Source organism: Stenella coeruleoalba (assembly GCF_951394435.1).
Source record: "Stenella coeruleoalba genome assembly, chromosome: 9".
Classification (NCBI taxonomy): domain Eukaryota; kingdom Metazoa; phylum Chordata; class Mammalia; order Artiodactyla; family Delphinidae; genus Stenella; species Stenella coeruleoalba.
In genome coordinates, this window is record NC_137155.1 from 44,245,601 (window position 1) to 44,271,232 (window position 25,632).

General features: G+C 36.8%; 1 protein-coding gene and 1 pseudogene across 5 annotated transcripts in view; both read right to left on the reverse strand.

The window, feature by feature from the left end:
- Positions 1-25,632, reverse strand: part of UMAD1 (UBAP1-MVB12-associated (UMA) domain containing 1) — a 271,483-nt gene that overhangs the window by 132,988 nt on the left and 112,863 nt on the right. The window lies entirely within an intron of this gene.
- LOC307192034 (protein transport protein Sec61 subunit alpha-like) lies at positions 12,766-15,115 on the reverse strand (annotated as a pseudogene). Its single transcript has one exon. The product of its transcript is annotated as a protein transport protein Sec61 subunit alpha-like (transcript).

The following is a 25,632-nucleotide window of genomic DNA, read 5'->3' on the forward strand; positions in this document are numbered from 1 at the left end:
AAGTGGAGAGATTTCACTTTACTAGTGATATTTCTGACAGAGGTTTTTAAAAGAAAGAAGTACCTGTGTTTAATCCCCACTTTACCGATGCATAGATGCTTATCCTACCCGGAAGTGAGCAGAAAAGCAGTGAAGGAATAGGTCAAATTAGGCCTTAGGCACAGACTAAAGATAAGCGATTTTATTTTGAGATAGATTTAAAGCCAGTGGAGGGTTTTGAACACAGGAATGACCCAATCTCACTTATACTAAAAGAAAAAAAAATCACTCCAGCAACTGTGTGAAAAAAGGTTGTACAAATAGAATAGAATATTATGCTGCTAATAAATGAATGAGATAAATTTGTAAGTTGCTAAGGAAAGATGTGCAAAACATATAGTTAAAAGCTAAGATGCAGAACAGTATATGCAGAGTATGATCCTCTTTGTGGAAACAAGCATACACATGCACCAGATTTCTCAAAATTTAAAGCCAAAGTATTTTCATACCCAAATTGTTCTAAACATACTTAAAACTTTTCTAATAAATATTCTGGGTATTCATTTCAAACTTAAGTTCACTGAAATTAAATGGAATTAAACAAAATTTAAATGAAGTTAAACATTCAGTACTTAGCCACATTTCAAGGGTTCCATAGCCACATGTGGCTAGAGTCTACGTTATTGGACAAAGCAGATCTAACAACTGTAGAAAACATATAGGAAAGGTTAAACCTGTTTCTGGGGCTTAGAACTGAGGGCAAGGGATGGGCCTTTTACTTCTCAACTTTATGCCTTCTGCCACAAAATAAACATTTTTTTTTTCAAATTAAAAAGGCAGGGGCAGATGCAAGTTGTAAGGGATCTGAAGCTTATACAATTTTTAAAGCCCTTTTGACGAATACAAAATTATGAATACAAAATTATATAAGAAAGTGAAAATGCATTTAGAAGTGATAAAAATTTACAAATTTTAAACACCTGAAAATACCAGAAACATCACAAAACCCAGAAAAATATCATCCTATTTTTATTAATTAATCATCTGGCAAACCTCTATAATACCTTTTTTTCCCTAAAATTTTTGGCTATCCACATTTTGACAAATGACAATATTATAATATAATTTTCCACATATAAAATTAAAGAATAATTTAATGTTTCTTCTAATTGTGGTACAGGAACATAGTTGTTTAGAAATATATGTCTAGGAAAGGTTCCTTTAACTTCACAACTCAAGTCAATTTTTAGGATCATTGTCAAATTTGGGAAAACTTCTATAAAGTTACTTTCATATGTGAGCTGCAAAACATCAGGGTGTTTCAGTTTCTTCCGTGGCAACTTATCCCAAGTATTCTTCAAATTGCAGGCACTCATTAACTATAAAGCTGATTGCAGACACATATTATGAAGTTTTTTGTTAACTTTCTCCATATTGTGGACAAATCAGCAAGAAACATAACTCTTTTCCCGATGTATTCCTATCATTCATCCCTCTTTGTTAACTAGATCTTCAAACAATCATCAAGCCTATTTATTCTATTTGGAATTTCTTCTTCTCAAATGAATTACTGCTTTGGGGATAATCTGAATTTTTTTTTACAATATACTTTTGGTCATCAGAATAGTTTCTATTTATTTCACCATTTTTATTGCTTTAGTTTTATGTTCCATTATCTGAATTTTCTCAGTTCTTTAATAAATAAAGGTAGTGGTAAAAAAAAAAAAGAAGTAACCCTTCATATATGTTTGAATTGGGAATCTGTAATTTCTCAGTTGTCTTATTGAAACACTCCTGAAACATCTTTTAAACTGCAGTTAAAGTCGTATATTCCCAGCTCAACTTCCCTTTAAGCCAGATCCAAAAAAATGCCTGTGATCACTCCAGAGCAATCTAAGATGTGAAGAAATGTGATGGAAGGAGGGTCAGGGCAGAAAAGGGACAGCAGTCTTAACTAATTGTGTTTTAAATATCTTAAAATTCTTCAAATTTTGCAAGACCATATGGCCCTGTGAATACACAGCTAGAGATCTTCCCAGGGCCTTGGAGGGGGGCCTGTGCAAGGAAGGGGCCCTGAAACCTAAATCCCAGTCAATCAGCTTCTGGTAAACTTGCCTCTGATTACAGGTAAACAGAGGAGTCAGAAGACCCAGTTTAAGCCAAAGGTCCTTCCTTAGCTTAAGGAGTTCGGCGTTTCTCCCCACCTGTCCCTCCACCTCCACAGTGAATATTCAATTTCAGGCTGAAGTACACTTCCAGGAGGTCTTAGAGCAGCAAACTCTAACCTTCCTTCCTACTTGACACAGCTAAAATTGCTTCATCTCAGTTTTTGCCGAAGTTGAGGTTCATACAAGTTGAAATCTTAACCAAAAATTTCTGACTTGTTTTTCAGAAACTTCTTCAGTTTCAGTTTCAGCAATCCATTGTTTTGATTGATGCATCTAGCCTCTCTCTCTCTAAAGCTCGGGAAACGTTAGCCCTATCTTAATGTAACAACTCTGAAAGTCTCAGTTGCCCCATAGATCCATTTTTTAAAAACTCATTTATATGGGCTAAAGCCAAGACACATATAGTTGGGGCGGGCAATAGTCATCACAGGGCTCCATACTTCATTAGTGGAAGTAATGTAACTAGTGGTACAACATAGGAAACAGTAATGAGGACATTATATTCACACTGCTCAGCTATGTACACAAAAGGAAGCCTGCACAACATTGAACAATCTATAAAGTAGCAGTCAAAACTGGCTTCTTCCACAATTAAATTAAAACTGGCTTCTTCCACAATTAAAGTTTTCAGTTTCTCTTTATAATTCATCTTTTATTTTTAACAGAGAATCCCCTCTTATTGGGGGTCATTACTTCTTAAATATTTTATTGACACTATTTATTATCTCCATTTACCCTCTAACTCTTGGAAGTCCAGCAATAGGTTTTAGTTATGGCTTTCACCAAATTCTGTCAAATCTGAAAAATACACATAGTTAAGAACACAAACTCTTAAGAGCCAAACTGACTGGGTTCAAATCCCAGCTCAGCCACTTTCTACCCGTGGTTTTGAGCAAGTCACTGAACTTCTCTGTGCCTCAGTTATCTCATCGGTAAAACAGGGATAAAATAATACCCCACAGAGATGCTGTGAGCATTAAATGAATTCGTGTTCATAAATACTGACAGCAGCGCCTGGTACACACTCGGGCTGCATATGTGTTTGTTAAATATAAGAAAAATATGAATCACATGTAATATGAAATGAGAGTGATCGGAGAAGCTAAAATCAAGATATGCACACTAATTTGAGTGTTTTACTATCTCCCATCATGTTGTAAATTCCAAACTGCCAAAGACAGTTAATTCAAATTTAAAAGCACAAACACAATTCTGAGCCAAATAAACAACTTGTACATTATCAATCCTTTATCTCTGATCACAGGTAATCATTGACAAGCAGCGTGGGCTAGTAGAGTCTGATGTATGTGAAATGGACTCTAGCTGGGAAGCTTTAGGCACATCATTTAGTTTCTTGGAACTTCATTTTCCGTATTTGGGCAAATGGGTATAACGCTGTCTGAACTTCTTAAGATATTTTCTAAAATCCCATTATATAAAACACACATAAAGAGCTATTATGTGGCCCAGCATCTAGCAGATGCTCATTAAATAGTAGTTATTATTATTGTTGTAATTGACCATTATTCTACTCCATTAACATTCCTCTTTCTATATTATACTACATATTAAAGATCGTTGCCCCTCACCATTCTAGGAATATAATTAAGAAAATCTATCTTCCCTATTCACTTTTGTTAAAACTGTCAAACATAATCAATGTCTGACCTTGTCCTGGACTAAGATTGAATAACATTGGTGAAAGAGATCCTTCATGGATATTTATGAATGCAAATGTGACACACAAGGTCCTTTCATTAGTACTTAACGTTATTAAAGTTTTTACAGAACTTAGATAAACTATCACAGAAAAGAATAATTACAGCTTAGATTTCTGCATAATAACAGTTTCAGTTTATGCCACCTTTTGTGAGAACTTTCAAAATCTTAACATATACTACTCTGTGAATATTTTCATTACATCTGCATATTAGATCAGAGCAGATATACGCCTGGTTTTATTTTAGAAAAATATGAGGCTAAAGATTTATGACTTGCCCTCCTAAACATACCAAGAAGGGAATTCACATAATTTCTCACTATTTCTGGAGGAAGCCTTTGCTGCCAGTACTGAGAATGTTACAAAATTAAATATTAAAGGCTCGAATTGCTAAATATTCTATAAGCTATGAAAAAAATACTTACCGACTTCCATTTCTGGAAAATGCATCAACTAATGTCCCTCAAATATTTTCCCTTGGATTAAGTGGAAACAGTTCAAACCCAAAGAAGACACATAGCTTTAACCTGGAATGTTGGCTGTTAGAGTGTGTGCTGCTAGAAAGTAATTAAACCACCTTATATTCTTACTTAAGTGAGATTATAAAAACTCAGAAAAGAGTCCTTCAGGAAAAATTGTCAAAACAATTTAAATTCATTTAACACATTAAATCTCACTGTATTTATTGTGGAATTGTTACAGCATTCACTTTAACTTCAAAAAAAAGGTAATTGATAGATATTTTCCTTGGAATCCCACACAGTTTTTCTTCAAATCTATTATAAAATACCAACACCAAAAATGGAAAGGCTATAGGCTAGAACTTTCAGAAGCGCTAGCAAGGGAAATTTTTGAAAAACAAATAAAAAAAAGCAAATATAGAAATTAATGTAATCACACTGACTTAAGAGGAGCCAAGGATGGAGGAAAATCCCGTATGATGGGACGTCTCTAGCACAGTGATAAAATGGGATGCAAAGGGGTATCTGGAGTGTAGGAAGTTGGATGTTAGATTCATTGATGGCCATGCCTGGTTCTAGGCTGACAGAGCTAAATCCCAAAGTATTATTGTACTAATAAATATTATAATTCTTCTCCCTAAATTTTTAATTTTAAAAATAATTTTTAAAAACATATATTAAAATGTACTACCATTTTCAGAAGAGCAACATGATATATAGCATTTGAACAGCTATGAAAAGGTAAAATATATTTCACAAACTTTGGTAAATAGGTGCATCAGCATTATGATTTTATTATTAATATACCACCACAGCACAATGCTGATTACTTTGCTATAAACATAAATCCAAGGCAAAGATAAGTCCTATCTCACCTGCTCCCTTTAAAAAAATTTACAGCAGCTCTAACGAGATTGAGTGATTAATTCATATTGCAATTCTGGGACTGGTCATCTAGTTCTGTAGCAGCAGCAATATCAAAATGTCATCATTAGTTCCATAATATTTCTATAAATCTGTATTTTACAAATAGGTACTGAATTTATATTATGTTCTAATCCACGAAACAGAATTTGGTTTCACCTTATGACATAAACAAGTATATAATAAAACATAAATAAAATATTTTATATATAAAATAAAACATAATGCATACAATAAAACATATAATGACTTATTAGATGATTATACTTTGTTTTCCTATTTTGGGGCCCAGAAACAGCACATTCTCTAATAATTTAATGATTCAGATTTAATTTCTGTACTTTCTTCCAAGAACACAGCAAACTTTCCTTTTCCTTCAAGGAAAATTACCTGTTAAGCTGAAAATAATGACAGCCGAATTTTCAGTTATAGAGAGAAACAGTTTCAGAGAGAAACTCAGGAAGCAACAATGAAGTTTTCCCATTTCTCAAAACCTTGACCTAGTGGGCTCAGCGCTTCACATGAAAGGACCAAAACCTTCGGTCTCCACTCTGTTTTGAGTTACTACCCTGGCAGCCTTTCTGGCAGTTTCAATTGGTTAAAAGAATTTTTTTATTTCTGAGCAAAAATATATTTCATAATTGCTAAGTATCACAATAACCCAAGATTTGAAGCTTTCTGAGTAACACTGTAGAGCCGTGGAAAAAAACCCCATGATCTACTACTACCTGGTGACCTTTCCAAGTCACTGGATATTTTTGAGCCTCAGTTTTCCTCATCCATAAACCAGGAAAAAGGCATTTGCTCTGCCTTGTTCTAGGGATTTCTGAAAGGATCAAATAAAGTAGCATGTATGAAATGCTCTATAAGACAAAGTATTCAACAAATGGAACAGTATTAATAATTGTAGAAAAAATAAGAGTGATTATTAATTAAATAAAATGTATTAAACAATAACTGGGCTTTCTAGGACTAGGACTTTTCTAAGAATTTTAAGAGTTATAAAGGAAAAAGGGTGAGTGACTTTTCTAAATGATAACTTCAAAACAAATCTCAATACTTCTGAGCAAAGCAAGGCTAGAGTTGTCCTCTGCCCTAGGACAGACATCAAAACATCAGTACATAATATCCTCCCAAGGCAACTCCAAGACAATAGTAGGATTTATCAACCCCTTGCATCTGTATTATTTAGGAAGAGTCCTCATGGCCTACGGGCTAGTGAAGGCATCTCATTACTATTTCTCACCATGCACTTGAAGGCCACTTTGCCTACTGAACAATCAACACCATTTCTTTTTTTTTTTTTTTTTTTTTTTTTTTGCAGTACGCGGGCCTCTCACTGTTGTGGCCTCTCCCGTTGCGGAGCACAGGCTCCGGACGCGTAGGCTCAGTGGCCATGGCTCACGGGCACAGCCGCTCCACGGCATGTGGGATCTTCCCGGACTGGGGCACGAACCCGCGTCCCCTGCATCGGCAGGCGGACTCTCAACCACTGCGCCACCAGGGAAGCCCCTCAACACCATTTCTAATTAGATATATGAAGTATCAAAAACATGGCAATAACTTTCAGTAACAATTTACGCACACACAACACACATATACAAACACTCCATTTTTAAGAAGGGATATAAACATCTTAAAAAAATTCTTTTAAATCTACAGGACCTTAATCCCTGAAGATAGCAATAAAAAAAAGGGGATTGTTTGTGTAACTTGTACCAAAATAATGAGACATTTCCAAGTTTGTGTTTGAAGTTCTTTAAACAAGGTGGTCTTTTTAGTGAGCTGAGATAAAAATTTTAAACATTTTAGGGACCGAGCATTTGGTTGGCATTCTGCCACTTTCTACACCAGATAATTTCAGTTGCTGCTATTTGTCTCATATGTTTTTTATTCTCCCTCTAGGGAAGTCAAAGCCTTTTCACTTGCAGGCAAATTTTACTGTAGCTCTGGTAACTACTTTACAAGGTGATAAGCATTCACAAGAGGCTTTTATTAGGCTGGTAGCAAAAGCAAAAACTATGTGCACATATTTAGACAACATGTGCGAAATGGAAAACTTTAAACATATGAGAGCTCCAAGTTAACCTACTAAAACTGCATATCCCATGAAAAATCTGGGGGTAGAAAAAAGAAACATGCTAAATAGCCTCAAATATAACTGACTGTATATTTTCCTTGCCTTCAACTCAACATAACAGCTTGTTTAATTAACTATGTCAACTAATGCATATGCTAACTCATTGCTATCTGATTTTGCCCAGAGAATGTTTCCCTCCATCACTTTTCCAAATGATTTTACCAAGTTAGAACAGAAACTCTTGCTTTTATCATGTTTATTCCAACCGGTTCCATGAGTAGTGTCCCAAAGAAATAAATGGTCTGAACTCTATGGTACAATTAAGCTATGAGGGCAACTAAGCATTCAAACATGAGACTATTAGTTAAGACACAAAGTTCAAAAGTACTATACTAATCAGAGAAAGAAATGATCATCAGTTATCATAAACGTACCAGTCATGAGGGGCCTTAAGGCAGGCCTTGGATTCTAGATAAGACTTGAGTAAGAGGAGAGAATAACAGCCTGGGAAATGACAAAAATAATGTGCCCGCATGATCAGCTTCCAGGGCTCAGAGAGACTGAGCAGGAGCTCTGATGAGGGGCAGTGGAAAATGTGGGGAAACAGACCGTTTGTTGGAAATCACTGCACTAGACTAGTTTTACACATCATTAAGTAAAACAGACTCAGTGATTTTCAAGTCTCCTTCCACTACTTGTAAGTTTACATCATAAATCTAATAAAATAAACTCTCCTTGCTTTGTAAAGATACAGTGCTTTTCCTGACAACGTAACTTTTTCTGACCTGTCCACTAGACTGTAGGCTTACCAAGAATGAGTTCCACCTTATACCCCCAGAGGTTGGTTCCAGTGTACAGCACATAAGCAGGGATCAAAATAAATGCTTCCTGAATGCTACAGCACAGAGTGCAGGATTAGAAAGTGAACTTTCTTGGCACAGAGTAATAAAAGTATAACCTTTCTCAGTTTGTCACTGTACATCCCATAAGGAGAACAGAATTTCTCAAAGTAACATCACAATGTAATTAGAAATCAGAAAGAAGAAGCAGTAGAATCTCAAAAAGAAAGATTTATAAGACAACCTACAGAATGGGAAAAAATAATTGCAAATCATATATCTGATAGACTTTTATCTAGAATATATAAAGAACTCTTATAACTCAATAATAAAAACATAAATACCCAAGTTAAAAATAAGGAAAAAATCTGAATAATCATCGGTCCAATAATGAAAATATACAAATGGCCAAAAAGCACATGAAAAAATGCTCAAATCATTAGCCATCAGGTAAATGCAAATCAAAGCCATAATAAGATACTACACCATATCCACTAGGATGACTACAATCAAAAAGACAGACAGGCAAGATCTTTTTTGACCCACCTCCTAGAGTAATGAAAATAAAAACAATAATAAACAAATGGGACCTAATTAAACTTAAAAGCTTTTGCACAGCAAAGGAAACAATAAACAAGATGAAAAGACAACCCTCAGAATGGGAGAAAATATTTGCAAATGAAGCAACTGACAAGGGATTAATCTCCAAAATATACAAGCAGCTCATGCAGCTCAATATCAAAAAAGAAACAAACAACCCAATCCAAAAATGGGCAGAAGACCTAAATAAACATTTCTCCAAAGAAGACATACAGATGGCCAACAAAAACATGAAAAGATACTCAACATCACTAATTATTAGAGAAATGCAAAACAAAATTACAGTGAGGTATCACCTCACACCAGTCAGAATGGTCACCATCAAAAAATCTATGAACAATAAATGCTGGAGAGGGTGTGGAGAAAAGGGAACACTCCTACAACTGTTGGTGGGAATGTAAATTGATACAACCACTATGGAGAACAGTATGGAGGCTCCTTAAAAAACTAAAAATGGGCTTCCCTGGTGGCGCAGTGGTTGAGAGTCCGCCTGCCAGTGCAGGGGACACGGGTTCGTGCCCCGGTCCGGGAAGATCCCACATGCCACAGAGCGGCTGGGCCCGTAAGCCATGGCCGCTGAGCCTGCGCGTCCGGAGCCTGTGCTCCGCAACGGGAGAGGCCACAACAGTGAGAGGCCCGTGTACCACAAAAAAAAAAAAAAAAAAAAAATACTAAACTCAAAACAAAACTACCATATGATCCAGCAATTCCACTCCTGGGCATATACCCAGAGAAAACCATAATTCAAAAAGATACATGCACCCCAATGTTCACTGCAGCACTATTTACAATCGCCAGGGCGTGGAAGCAACCTAAATGTCCATCAACAGAAGAATGCATAAAGAAGATGTGGTACATATATACAATAGAATATTACTCAGCCATATAAAGGAACAAAATTGGGTCATTTGTAGAGATGCGGATGGACCTAGAGGCTGTCATACAGAGTGAAGTAAGTCAGAAAGAGGAAAACAAATATCGTATACATTGCTTATATGTAGAATCTAGAAAAATGATACAGATGAACTTATTTGCAAAGCAGAAATAGAGACACAGACAGAGAGAACGGATGTATGGATAACGGGGGGAGAAGGGGGGACAGGATGAATTGGGAGATTGGGATTGACATATATACACTATTATGTATAAAATAGATAACTACTGAGAACCTACTGTATAGTACAGGGAACCCTACTCGATGCTCTGTGGTGACCTAAACGGGAAGGAAATCCAAAAAAGAGGGGATATATGCATATGTATAGCTGATTCACTTTGCTGTACAGCAGAAACTAACACAACACTGTAAAGCAAGTATACTCCAATAAAAATTAATTAAACAAGAAAAAACAGACAGACAGTAACAATTAGTATTGGCCAGGATATTGAGAAATTGGAACTTGCACACACTGCACTTAGGACTGTAAAATGGGCCAGTCCCTTTGCAAAACAGTCTGGAGTTTTTCAAATGATTAAACATAGAGTTACCATATGACTCAGCAATTCCACTCCTTGGTATATACCCAAGAGAAATGAAAACATATATACTCAAAAACCTGTACACAAATATTCACAGCAGCATTATTAATATTAGCCAAAAAGTAGATATAATCTGAATGTCTATTAACTGATGAATGAATAAACAAAATATGGTATAGCCATACAATGGAATATTATTCGGCAATAAAAAAGAATGGAATAATAATACATGTTCCAATGTGGATGAACCTTGAAAAGTAAAAGAAGTAAAGGACCCAGCCACAAAAGAAGTAAAATAAGCCAGTCAGAAAAGATCAAATATATTGTATGATTTCACTATGTGAAATGTCCAGAAAATGGAAATCTATAGAGGCAGAAAGTTTGGGGAAAATGAAAAGTAACTGCTACTGGGTACAGAGTTTCTTTCTGAAGTGATGAAAAGGTTCTACAGTTGCCTGTAAAACTACACAACGAGTGCTCTACTCTGTGAATATGTTAAAAGCCATTGAATTGTACACTTTAAGTAAGTTAATGTTATAGTATATGAATTATATCTGAATAAAGACTTTATTAAAAATATAGTTTCTGTTTAGGGTGATGAAAGAGTTTTGGAAATAGACAGTGGTGATGGTTTCACAACATTGTAAATGTAATTAATACCATTAAATTGTACATTTAAAATGGTTAAAATGGAAACTTTTATGTTATATATATTTTACCACAATAATTTTAAGAAAGTGCAGAATGGAAAAAAATAACTTACTTTCCCCAGTTTTAATTATGAGTAGATTCTTCCTTCAGTAGAAGCACTTTGTCCAAAGTAGGAAAATCCCACATCTAAAATATTTTATCAGACCATAGATAAAGGAAGTATTAACATGATTTTGGAAATTTTATTGAATAAATCAATCAGTATAACATTTAAAAAATTTGTAAAAGATATTAAAATCAAATGCATTCCCATTTCAGTTTTACAACTTATAAACTTCGTATATTTGTGGTTCTTAACCTGCCTTAACACTGTTTTTGACAGATGATGTTTGTTAACTGCTTTGCTATTTCCTGTAATAAGGAAACTGACTGTTACACTTCAGGTTTTAACAAATAGCATTTCTACTAACCTTTGCTAATTATGCTGTGCCTGTATTTTGCGTAACATTTCACACTACATTTATTCTCCTACTTTGATTTTAGAGCAACTTATTTGTAAAAAAGTGAATTTATATACATTTCATTTTGGCTCACCAGCCAAATCTGATTGTGTTGCTTCTAATCCAATTCTACACAGATACTTAAACAGAAATGCACCTTGATGTGACTAAACTGAATACTTAAATATACAGCACCTCTTTCAGATTTCAACAGGAATGTAGATACACAGACATAAATACAGACCAAGCAAAAACAGCCTAGTGCACGCACTGTAAAAGCCATGTGCTTTACAATAAATATTTCTGTGCAAGTCTTTTCAAATACACTGAGAATTATTACTTAAACATGATTGCATTTAAATGTATAGCACTTTGATGGGTTTAGTTTAAAGCAAGTCTATTACGACAGAAAGAAGAGCAAATGTTCTACCATAGTGCCGTTTTATATGAAATAAAACATCAATATCGGAGATGAAAAAAATTAAAGCATCAAACAATAGTAACTCTGTCGTCAATCAAGCTTATTTCAGATAAATGAATACAGAATTTCAAATCTGTGATTACTCATACTTACATTCTTTTCACTTGACAATCCTGAAAATCACTTTACCTAAAAATTTTGGTTCTAAATGTTAGGCTCATTAATTAAAAGAATTAATCCTCTAAGAAGTTGTCACTTAGAAAAGGCATCTTGAGAAACAGAGTAACAAATACTGATATGAGTTATGCCTTGATTTTTAAATTTTTTTATATTTATAAACATAAATAATATTATACATGGTGAAAATCTCATTTTCTGTGATGAAAAATAAATGTTAATCTTTTTAGATGAGAAAAATAATGACTGATGCACATTGGATGCAAGGGCCAGGAGACTCCAGAAACCATATTTTTTATAAACTTAACAAAAAAAAACCAATACATTTATTAAGTGCACACTTTGTGAAAGACATTTTCTTCTGCATTTTACATACTTGATTTCATTTAGTCCTCGCAAAAATTTTGTGCAGTAGGTATTCATTATGTATAGCCACTTCATACATGAGAAAACTAAGGATGAAGAGATTAAGTAGGCTGTGCAAATGTGCAGGAGTAAGGATTCGAACTAGAATTGAATCCAAGTCCATGCTCTTTCCATTACACCATTCTTTCTTCTACAAGTAAACAGTCTATCATTTGCTAAAATAATTCAGTAGCATCAGCTGTTGCAACTGTAAAAAGGCTCGGGGAATACCAGACATATTCCTGAAGTCTGACTGGTAAAGCTATATTACCCAGCTACGAAGGGGAAATCATACTTAGGCAGAGCAATCCCTACTTTTCCAAGTTTGACACATCAGAACAAACAAGAAATCAAAACTAAATTAAACTCAACCTTAACATTTATATTTCTTAAAGTCCTATTAATCCAACCAGCAGAGGCATGTAATAATACATGGACAACAGGATGCTAATTTTATAAAAACAATTTCTACTTGGATTCTGCATGTTGTATATTTCCCACTCTGTATGTATCTTGTACATGTATTTGAACATGTCTTTTATAGGTGTACATTTAAAAATTTACTCCAAAAGAGAGCTCCTCCAAGGTCATCTCACTGGTTAATTTCATTTATAAGTTATAGTGAGGTTTCTTTTTTGGATACCAATACATTTCTTTTTTTTTTTTGGCAATCTGAATTACATTTATTTTTAAACAAGTGGGAGGAATATTGAGTGTCTTGAATGTTGTGTGCAAAACTGATCCACGTCACCATCTCACCGTCACAACTGAACATGGCAAGGCAGGTACATTGGTTTCCAGCATCACAGGCAACACTGCATGTACGTTTTTTAATGAATAATGTAAACTTCAGTGTTAAGGCAGCTGGTAGTAATGCTGAACACAGGCTTAGCTCCGTGCCCATTTCAGGAATGAGACGGTCAGCACTTGAAAACAAACTGTGAGAGGAGAAAAGGGGAGCCGGCATTATCTGACAAAAACAGTGTGTCAAAATATTTTCCCTTTCACACACACAAAAAGAAATACTGGAACATTTAGAAAAACAAAGCACCCATCCCGCCAACTTCAGCCTGTTCTTTAACAAATACTTCAAAATACTGATAAATAACAGTGACTGCAAGCAGAATTCCAGTGCCTGAGCCGATGGCCCCGAGGAAGTCAGCCAACACGGACAGGGCGCCGAGGCACAAGTTGCCGAACGCAGCTGCTATGGGGATGCACCTATTAAGCTCATGAACCATAGAGGTATCCCTGTGGCCTCTCATTACGATTTGCTGTTCTTTAAGCTGTTCAGCTACATCTTTGGCTGAGGAACCAGACACCACTATCCACATCTTAGAAAAGAATGCACATGATCCCAACATGAAGATGCTATAAACAACCACATGGACAGGATCCTCAAATATGGCGCCCATGGACTCAGGAGGAGAAAGGTAGTAACAAAGGCCCCCCACTCGGTAAGAACAAGCAGATCCTTCCCAACTGACATCAGTCCATGGTCCTGGTAAATTTACTAAAAAGTTGCCTGGTAAATTTACTAAAAATCGAACTGACAGCATCTGGGAAATAACATACAGTTTGGATGATGGGGATGTTGGAGGTGTAGAAGAGCTTGGGGTAGCTGCTGTACTGCCCTCAGTACTGGGCCGACTTAATGGGCAGATCCACACGAAATCCCTGAAAATATATAACAGCAAACACGAAAACTGTAGCAATGAGGTTCATGAGATTGGGTAAATTCTGATGACTGAAAGCCTCCGTTAGAGCTTGACCTGTGTCTGTCCTGGTGGCCAGTAAATAAAAGACAGCTATGACTGCACCCTCAAACTCAGTACCTCTGCCACTGTTAATGGTAGTGGGACTAAAGGCCTTCCAGACAATGGTTTCACAGATGTTGGTGGCAATAAAGAGGGAAATCCCAGACCCCAAGTCGTAACCCTTCTGTAGCAGCTCATCTAACAGCAGCACAATCAAACCAGCAACAAACAAGTGAATGATGATAAGGAGACAGATTCCAGCACCCATTTCAGCGGTATCCCCGTACAGGTCCGTCATGACATACACAATGGCTTGCCCAATCGTAATGATCATACCAGATAGTTTTGGGGCTCCACTGAATAGGGCTCTGTCTTTGGGTATATCTCCAACTTCAATGATTTTGGCTTCAGCTAACAACTGCATAATCAAACCAGATGTTACAACTGGGGAGATACCCAATTCCATTAAAGTTCCTCTGTTGAATGCAAAAATAACTCTCATCCAGTAGAAAGGATCTGCAGAATCTGATGACATGATTCCAAACAGTGGTATCTGACAACATACTAAGAAGATGAAAAGAGTTATAGCAGTCCATAGTACCTTCTCTCTCTAAACTGGATTTGCCTTTCAGGTTTCTGAATTTCTGGTAGAACTGCACAGAAAGGTTTGATAACTTCTAAAAATGTGATGCCCATGGCGGCAGCTAGGGCCACCCGGTGGGGCCCAGCGACCTCGGCACGTCCTTCGCTAGGGTCCCGCGGCTTGGGCCTCGGTGCCTGCTCCCGACACGCTCCGGCCAGCCCCACCAATACATTAAAAAGGCATTTTTTAGGGAAAAAAATATAGATGTACATACATATATAATTATAAAGGTAATGTAAGCTTACTCCAACTACACAAGAATGGGTCTAATTCTTACTGAAACACTTTTCTCTTAGCTTTCCCAACACCCTTTCTCCTCAGTATTTTCCTCTTGACTCTCTGGCTGTTCTTTCTCAGTCCATCTTTGAATGTCTCCTATTCTACTCAAGGTCTAGGTTTTAGAGCTCCCTAGGGCCAGGTCCTGGGCTCTCTTTCTCAACATTCCCTCCCTAGGTGATCACATTCATTCACAAAGATGTAAATACCATCTGCACCCTGATAATCCCCAGATTTATACTGTAAGCCCAAACCTCTACAAAAAACCTCCTTTACTACATAAAAGTTAATTTGTCTAAAAACTGAACTCTTGATGTTCCCCCCAAACCTGTTCCTTCTCTAGACTTCTATATCCTCCACCCTATGGCTCATGCCATCAGACACTTATTTAATTCTAGGGAACCTCCTTGCCCCCATATATAATCCACCACCATATCCCCAAATACATTCTAAATGTGTCCACTTCTCTCCATTTCTACTGTCACTACTCTAGTCCAAGTGACCACTACCTCTCGCCTGGACTATTTATTATTGCTCTAGGCCATATCCTACAGATTCTCCTCTTTAATTTAAAGACCAGTGAGGTCTTTAAATTAAGACAAACAAACAAAAAACAGATACTATCATTCCTCTGATTAAAACTCCTTCAAAAATTTCCCCTTGCACTTCAGGTCAAAATTCAAACTGCCAAACCTTGTATATTCTGACCTGCCTGTTCCTATCCAATTTCATCCCAGGTTTTTGCTCCCCTCTGTACTTCAGTGATACTGGTCTTCTTTCAGTTCTTCCAGTAAGCCAAAATCCTTACTGCCTCAGGGTTTTTGCACATGCTGTTTCCTCTACCTGGAACGCTTTCCTCCACTTCTTGCCCAGCTAACTCTGATTCATCGTTCAAGTTTCAGCACAAATATCACTTCCTGAGCCACCTCCTACCCTAAATTAGTTCCCCCTTGTGAATTCTCTCTCATAGCATCCTTTTCTTTCATATAACTCATTACAATTTGTAAGTAAATACATATGTGTGTGTATGCATATGTGCATATTAAATGCCTGGCTCTTCCACTACGTTGTTAAATTCATGAAGACAGGGACCACGTCCATCTTGGTCACCTCTGCATAGCCAACATTTTACATAGTGTCTGGCACATAATGGGTGCTTTATAAATATTTGCTGAATTAATCAATTAGTAAAAAGTTTCCTTCTCCACCAACACGTTGTTCCTGAAAGCAACCATTGTAAGTTGCTTTCCAGACATGAAAACATATGATTAAAGGGTAAAGAGTTCAGGAGCTTGGCTCAAGATGGCAGAGTAGAAGGACATACTCTCACTCTCTCTTGTGAGAGCACCGGAATCACAACTAACTGCTGCACAATCATCGACAGGAAGCTACTGTAATTCACCAAAAAAGATACCCCACATCCAAATACAAAGGAAAAGCCACAATGAGACAGTAGGAGGGGTGCAATCAAAATAAAATCAAATCCCATAACTGCTGGGTGGGTGACTCACAAACTGGAGAACACTTATACCACAGAAGTCCACCCACTGCAGTGAAGGTTCTGAGCCCCAGGCTTCCCAATCTGGGGGTCTGGCAATGGTAGGAGGAATTCCTAGAGAATCAGACTTTGAAGGTTAGCAGGATTTGATTGCAGGACTTTGACAGGACTGCGGGAATCAGAGACTCCACTCTCGGAGGGCACACACAAAGTAGTGTGCGCATCAGGACCCAGGGGAAGGAGCACTGACCCCATAGGAGACTGAACTAGACCTACCTGCTAGTGTTGGAGGGTCTCCTACAGAGGTTGGGGTGGCTGTGGCTCACCGTGTGGACAGGGACCCTGGCAGCAGAAGTTCTGGGAAGTAGTGCTTGGCGTGGGCCCTGCCAGAGTCAGCCATTAGCCCCACCAAAGAGCCTGGATAGGCTCCAGTGTTGGGTCACCTCAGGCCAAACAACCATCAGGGAGGGAACTCAGCCCCACCAATCACCAGACAAGTGGATTAAAGTTTTACTCAGCTCTGCCCAGCAAAGCAACAGCCAGCTCTACCCACCACCAGTCCCTCCCATCAGGAAACTTTCACAAGCCTCGTAAATAGCCTCATTAACCAGAGGGCAGACAGCAGAAGCAAGAAGAACTACAATCTTGCAGCCTGTGGAACAAAAACCCCATTCACAGAAAGACAGACAAGATGAAAAGGCAGAGGGCTATGTACCAGATGAAGAAACAAGATAAATCCCCAGAAGAACAACTAAATGAAGTGGAGATGGGCAACCTTCCAGAAAAACAATTCAGAATAATGTTAGGGAAGATGATCCAGGACCTTGGAAAAAGAATGGAGGCAAAGAAAATAATAAAGGAAACGATAGCAACGATCAATAAAATTAAAAGCTGGTTCTTTGAGAAGATAAACAAAATTGATAAACCGTTAGCCAGACTCATCAAGAAAAAAAGGGAGAAGACTCAAATCAATAGAATTAGAAATGAAAAAGGAGAAGCAACAACTGACACTGCAGAAATACAAAGGATCATGAGAGATTACTACAAGCAACTATATGCCAATAAAATGGACAACCTCGAAGAAATGGACAAATTCTTAGAAATGCACAACCTTCAGAGACTGAACCAGGAAGAAAACAGGAAATATGAACAGACCAATCACAAGCACTGAAATTGAAACTGTGATTAAAAATCTTCCAAAAAACAGAGGCCCAGGACCACATGGCTTCACAGACGAATTCTATCAACCATTGAGAGAAGAGGTATCACTTATCCTTCTCAAACTCCCCCAAAATATAGCAGAGGGAGGAACACTCCGAAACTCATTCTACGAGGCCACCATCACCCTGATACCAAAACCAGACGAAGATGTCACAAAGAAAGAAAACTACAGGCCAATATCACTGATGAACATAGATGCAAAAATCCTCAACAAAATACTAACAAACAGAATCCAACAGCACATTAAAAGGATCATACACCATGATCAAGTGGGGTTTATCCCAAGAATGCAAGGATTCTTCAATATACGCAAATCAAACAATGTGATACACCATATTAACAAACTGAAGGACAAAAGCCATATGATCATCTCAATAGATGCAAAGAAAGCTTTTGACAAAATTCAACACCCATTAATGATAAAAAGCCTCCAGAAAGTGGGCATAAAGGGAACTTTCCTCAACATAATAAAGGCCATATATGACAAACCCACAGCCAACATTGTCCTCAATGGTGAAAAATTGAAACCATTTCCGCTAAGATCAGGAACAAGACAAGGTTGCCCACTCTAACCACCATTATACAACATAGTTTTGGAAGTTTTAGCCAAAGCAATAAGAGAAGAAAAAGAAATAAAAGGAATCCAAATCAAAAAACAAGTAAAACTGTCACTGTTTGCAGATTACATGATACTATGTGTAGACAATCCTAAAGATGCCACCAGAAAACTTCTAGAGCTAATCAATGAATTCGGTAAAGTAGCAGGATACAAAATTAATGCACAGAAATCTCTTGCATTCCTATACACTAATGATGAAAAATCTGAACGTGAAATTAAGAAAACACTCCCATTTACCATTGCAACAAAAAGAATAAAATATCTAGGAATAAACCTACCTAAGGAAAAAAAGACCTGTATGCAGAACATTATAAGAAACTCATGAAAGAAATTAAAGAGGATACAAATAGATGGGGAGAGATATACCATGCCCTTGGATTGGAAGAATCAACACTGTGAAAATGACTATACTACCCAAAACAATCTAAAGATTCAATGCAATCCCTATTACCCTACCAACGGCATTTTTCACAGAGATAGAATGAAAAATTTCACAATTAGTATGCAAACACAAAAGACCCCGAATAGCCAAAGCAATCTTGAGAAGAAAAACGGAGCTGGAGGAAAAAGGTTCCCTGACTTCAGACTATACTACAAAGCTACAGTAATCAAGATAGTATGGTACTGGCAAAAAAAAGAAATATAGATCAATGGAACAGGATAGAAAGCCCAGAGATAAGCCCACATACATATGGTCACCTTATCTTTGATAAAGGAGGCAAGAATATATAGTGTAGACAAGACAGCCTATTGAAAAAGTGGTGCTGGGAAAACTGGACAGGTACATGTAAAAGAATGAAATTAGAACACTCCCTAACACATTACACAAAAATAAGCTCAAAATGGATTAAAGACCTAAATGTAAGGCCAGACACTATCAAACTCTTAGAGGAAAACATAGGCAGAACACTCTATGACATAAATCACAGCAAGATCCTTTTTGACCCATTTCCTAGAGAAATAGAAATAAAAACAAAAGTAAACAAATGGGACCTAATGAAACTTAAAAACTTTTGCACAGCAAAGGAAAACTTAAACAAGACCAAAAGACAACCCTCAGAATGGGAGAAAATATTTACAAATGAAGCAACTGACAAAGGATTAATCTCCAAAATTTACAGGCAGCTCACGCAGCTCAATATCCAAAAAACAAACAACCCAATCCAAAAATGGGCAGAAGACCTAAATAGACATTTCTCCAAAGAAGATATACAGATTGCCAACAAACACATGAAAGAATGCTCAACATCATTAATCATTAGAGAAATGCAAATCAAAACTACAATGAAATATCATCTCACACCAGTCAGAATGGCCATCATCAAAAAATCTAGAAACAATAAATGAGGGTGTGTAGAAAAGTGAACACTCTTGCACTGTTGGTGGGAATGTAAATTAATACAGTCACTATGGAGAACAGTATGGAGGTTCCTTAAAAAACTAAAAATAGAATTACCATAAGATCCAGCAATCCCACTACTGGGCATATACCCTGACAAAACCATAATTCAAAAACAGTCATGTACCAAAATGTTCAGTGCATCTCTATTTACAATAGCCAGGACATGGAAGCAACCTAAGTGTCCATCAACAGATGAATGGATAAAGAAGATGTGGCACATATATACAATGGAGTATTACTCAGCAATAAAAAGGAACGAAACTGAGTTATTTGTAGTGACGTGGATGGACCTAGAGACTGTCATACAGAGTGAAATAAGTCAGAAAGAGAAAAACAAATACCGTATGCTAACACATATATATGGAATCTAAAAAAACCCAAAAAAAGGGTCATGAAGAACCTAGGAGCCAGACGGGAATAAATACGCAGACCTACTAGAGAATGGACTTGAGGATACAGGGAGAGGGAAGGGTAAGCTGGGACAAAGTGAGAGAGTGGCATGGACACATATACACTACCAAGCGTAAAATAGATACCTAGTGGGAAGCAGCTGCATAGCACAGGGAGATCAGCTCAGTGCTTTGTGACCACCTAGAGGGATGTGTTAGGGAGGGTGGGAGGGAGGGAGACGCAAGAGGGAAGAGATATGGGGACATATGCATACGTATAACTGATTCACTTTGTTATAAAGCAGAAACTAACACAGCATTGTAAAGCAATTATACTCTAATAAAGATGTTAAAAAAAAAAGAATGGAGGCAAAGAATGAGAAGATGCCAGAAATGTTTAACAAAGACCTAGAAGAATTAAAGAACAAACAAACACAGATGAACAATACAATAACTGAAATGAAAAATACACCAGAAGGAATCAAAAGCAGAATACCTGAGGCAGAAGAACGGATAAGTGACCTGGAAGACAGAATGGTGGAATTCCCTGCTGCACAACAAAATAAAGAAAAAGAATGAAAAGAAATAAAGACAGCCTAAGGACCTCTGGGACAACATTAAACGCAACAACATTCACATTATAGGGGTCCTAGAAGGAGAAGAGAGAGAGAAAGGACCCGAGAAAATATCTGAAGAGATTATACTTGAAAACTTCCCTAACATGGGAAAGGAAATAGCAACCCAAGTCCAGGAAGCGCAGAGAGTCTCATACAGGATAAACCCAAGGAGAAACACACCGAGACACAAAGTAATCAAATTGGCAAAAACTGAAGACAAAAATTATTGAAAGCAGCAAGGGAAAAATGACAAATAACATACAAGGGAACCCCATAAGGGTAACAGCTGATTTCTCAGCAGAAACTCCACAAGCCAGAAGCGAGTGGCTGGACATATTTAAACTGATGAAAGGGAAGAACCTACAACCAAGATTATCTACCCGGCAAGGATCACATTCAGATTCGCTGGAGAAATCAAAAGCTTTACAGAAAAGCAAAAGCTAAGAGAATTCAGCACCACCAAACCAGCTCTACAACAAAGGCTAAAGGATCTTCTCTAAGTGGGAAACACAAGAGAAGAAAAGGACCTATAAAAACAAACCCAAACCAATTACGAAAATGGTAATAGGAACATACATATCGATAAGTACCTTAAATGTCAATGGATTAAATGCTCCAACCAAAAGATACAGGCTCGCTGAATGGATACAAAAACAAGACCCATATATATGCTGCCTACAAGAGACCCACTACAGACCTAGGGACACATACAGACTGAAAGTGAGGGGATGGAAAAAGATATTCCATGCAAATGGAAATCAAAAGAAAGATGGGTAGCAATACTCATATCAGATAAAATAGACTTTAAAATAAAGCCTGTTACAAGAGACAAGGAAGGACACTACACAATGTTCAAGGGATCAATCCAAGAAGAAGATATAACACTTATAAATATATATGCACCCACCATAGGAGCACCTCAATACAAAACGCAACTACTAACAGCTATAAAAGAAGAAATCAACAGTAACAATAATAATGGGGGACTTTAACACCTCACCTACACCAATGGACAGATCATCCGAACAGAAAATGAATAAGGAAACACAAGCTTTAAATGACACAATACACCAGATAGATTTAATTGATACTTATAGGACATTCCATCCAAAAACAGCAGATTACACTTTCTTCTCGAGTGCACATGGAATATTCTCCAGGATAGGTCACATACTGGGTCACAAATCAAGGCTCAGTAAATTTAAGGAGACTGATATCATATCAAGCAACTTTTCTAACCACAACGCTATGAGATTAGAAATCAATTACAGGGAAAAAAAAAAGTAAAAAACACAAACACATGGAGGCTAAACAATACATTATTAAATAACCAAGAGATCACTGAAGAAATCAAAGAGGAAATCAAAAAATACCTAGCGACAAATGACAATGAAAACACAACGATCCAAAACCTATGGGATGCAGCAAAAGCAGTTCTAAGAAGGAAGTTTATAGTAATACAATCCTACCTCAACAAACAAAAAACATCTCAAATTAACAATCTAACCTTACACCTAAAGGAACTAGAGAAAGAAGAATAAACAAAACCCAAAGTTAGTAGAAAGAAAGAAAGAAATAACGATCAGAGCAGAAATCAATGAAATAGGAACAAAGAAAACAATAGCAAAGATCAATAAAACTAAAAGCTGGTTCTTTGAGAAGATAAACAAAATTGATAAACCATTAGCAAACAAAACAAAATTGATAAACCATTAGCAAACAATAAACCATTAGCAAACAAAACAAAATTGATAAACCATCATCAAGAAAAAGAGGGAGAGGACTCAAATCAATAAAATTAGAAATGAAAAAGGAGTAGTTACAACACACACCGCAGAAATACAAAGCATCCTAAGAGACTACTACAAGCAACGCTATGCCAATAAAATGGACAACCAGGAAGAAATGGACAAATTCTGAGAAAGGTATAACCTTCCAAGACTGATCCAGGAAGAAATAGAAAATATGAACAGACAAATCACAAGTAATGAAATTGAAACTGTGATTAAAAATCTTCCAACAAACAAAAGTCCAGGGTCAGATGCCTTCACAGGTGACTTCTATCAAACATACAGAGAAGAGCTAACACCCATCCTTCTCAAAGTCTTCCAAAAAATTGCAGAGGAAGGAAGACTCCCAAACTCATTCTATGAGGCCACCATCACCCTGACACCAAAACCAGACAAAGATACTCCAAAGAAGAAAATCACAGAAAAATATCACTTATGAATAGAGATGCAAAAATCCTCAGCAAAATACTAGCAAACAGAATCCAACAACACACTAAAAGGATCATACGCCATGATCAACTGGGATTTATTCCAACGATGCAAGGATTCTTCAATATATGCAAATCAAAGAATGTGATACACCGTATTAACAAACTGAAGAATGAAAACCATATGATCATCTCAATAGATGCAGAAAAAGCTTTTGAGAAAATTCAACATCCATTTATGATAAAAACTCTCCAGTAAATGGGCACAGAGGGAACCTACCTCAACATAATAAAGGCTATGTACAACAAACCCACAGCAAACATCATTCTCAATGGTGAAAAACTGAAAGCATTTCCTCTAACATCAGGAACAAGACAAGGCTGTCCACTCTCACCAGTATTATTCAACATAGTGTTGGAAGTCCTAGCCACGGCAATCAGAGAAGAAAAAGAAATAAAAGGAATACAAATTGGAAAAGAAGAAGTAAAACTGTCACTGTTTGCAGATGACATGACACTATACATAGAGAATCCTAAAGATGCCACCAGAAAACTACTAGAGCTAATCAATGAATCTGGTAAAGTTGCAGGATACAAAATTAATGCACAGAAATCTCTTGCACTCCTATACACTAATGATGAAAAATCTGAAAGAGAAATTAAGGAAACATTCTCATTTACCATTGCAACAAAAAGAATAAAATACCAAGGAATAAACCTACCTGGGAGACAAAAGACCTGTATGCAGAAAACTATGACACTGATGAAAGAAATTTAAGATGATACAAACAGATGGAGAGATATATACCATGTTCTTGGATTGGAAGAATCAATATTGTGAAAATGACTATACTACCCAAAGCAATCTACAGATTCAATGCAATCCCTATCAAACTACCAATGGCATTTTTTACAGAACTAAAACAAAAAATCTTAAAATTTGTATGGAGACACAAAAGACCCCGGATAGTCAGAGTGGTCTTGAGGGAAGAAAACGGAGCTGGAGGAATCAGACTCCCAGACTTCAGACTATACTACAAAACCTGCAGTAATCAAGACAATATGGTACTGGCACAAAAACGGAAATATAGATCAATGGAACAGGATAGAAAGGCCAGTGATAAACCCACACACTTATGGTCAACTAATCTATGACAAAGGAGGCAAGGATATACAATGGAGAAAAGACAGTCTCTTCAATAAGTGGTGTTGGGAAAACTGGACAGCTACATGTAAAAGAATGAAATTAGATCACTCCCTAACACCGTACACAAAGATAAACTCAAAATGGATTAGAGACCTAAAGGTAAGACTGGACACTATAAAACTCTTAGAGGAAAACATAGGAAGAACACTCTTTGACATAAATCACAGCAAGATCTTTTTTGATCCACCTCCTAAAGTAATGGAAATAAAAACAAAAATAAATGAATGGGACCTAATGAAACTTAAAAGTTTTTGCATGGCAAAGGAAACTACAAATAAGACCAAAAGACAACCCTCAGAATGGGAGAATATATTTGCAAACGAATCAACGGACAAAGGATTAATCTCCAAAATATATAAACAGCTCATGCAGCTCAATATTAAAAAAACAAACAACCCAATACAAAAATGGGCTGACCTAAATAGACATTTCTCCAAAGAAGACATACAGATGCCCAAGAGGCACATGAAAAGTTGCTCAACATCACTAATCATTAGAGAAATGCAAATCAAAACTACAGTGAGGTATCACCTCACATCAGTTAGAATGGGCATCATCAGAAAATTTACAAACAACAAATGCTGGAGAGGGTATGGAGAAAAGGCAACCATCTTGCACTGTTGGTGGAAATGTAAATTGATACAGGCACTATGGAGAACAGCAAGGTTCCTTAGAAAACTAAAACTAGAACTACCATATGACCCAGCAATCCTACTACTGGGCACATACCCAGAGAAAACTATAATTGAAAAAGCACATGCACCCCAATGTTCATTGCAGCACTATTTACGATAGCCAGGTCATGGAAGCAACCTAAATGCTCATTGACAGACGAATGGAAGACGATGTGGTACATATATACAATGGAATATTACTCAGCCAGAAAAAGGAACGAAATTGGGTCATTTGTAGAGACGTGGATGGATCTAGAGACTGTCATACAGAGTGAAGTAAGTCATAAAGAGAAAAACAAAATATCGTAAATTAACGCATATATGTGGAACCTAGAAAAATGGTACATATGAACCAGTTTGCAGAGCAGAAATTGAGACACAGGTGTAGAGAACAAACGTATGGACATCTGAGCAGGCAGCATGTCATTTGGAGCACGTCCATAGTGGTTTAACAGCAGCATTTTATCACTATAGTAAGTTTTAAGAGGAAGGTGGTAAGAAGGATTTCTTCAATAAAACTGTAATTACAAAGTGGTTAATTGTATTACAATAAAAAAGAAAGTATTTTATTTAGGAGTAAAAAATAATTTTGTCACTTTAGAAAGGTGTTAAATTTTTAGTAAGTTGATTTAATGTCTTATACTTAGTAGTCCCACTTTCAGAAGAGATATGCATGTTTTGCTCAGTCCTTATCACATCAATGGCAGTTA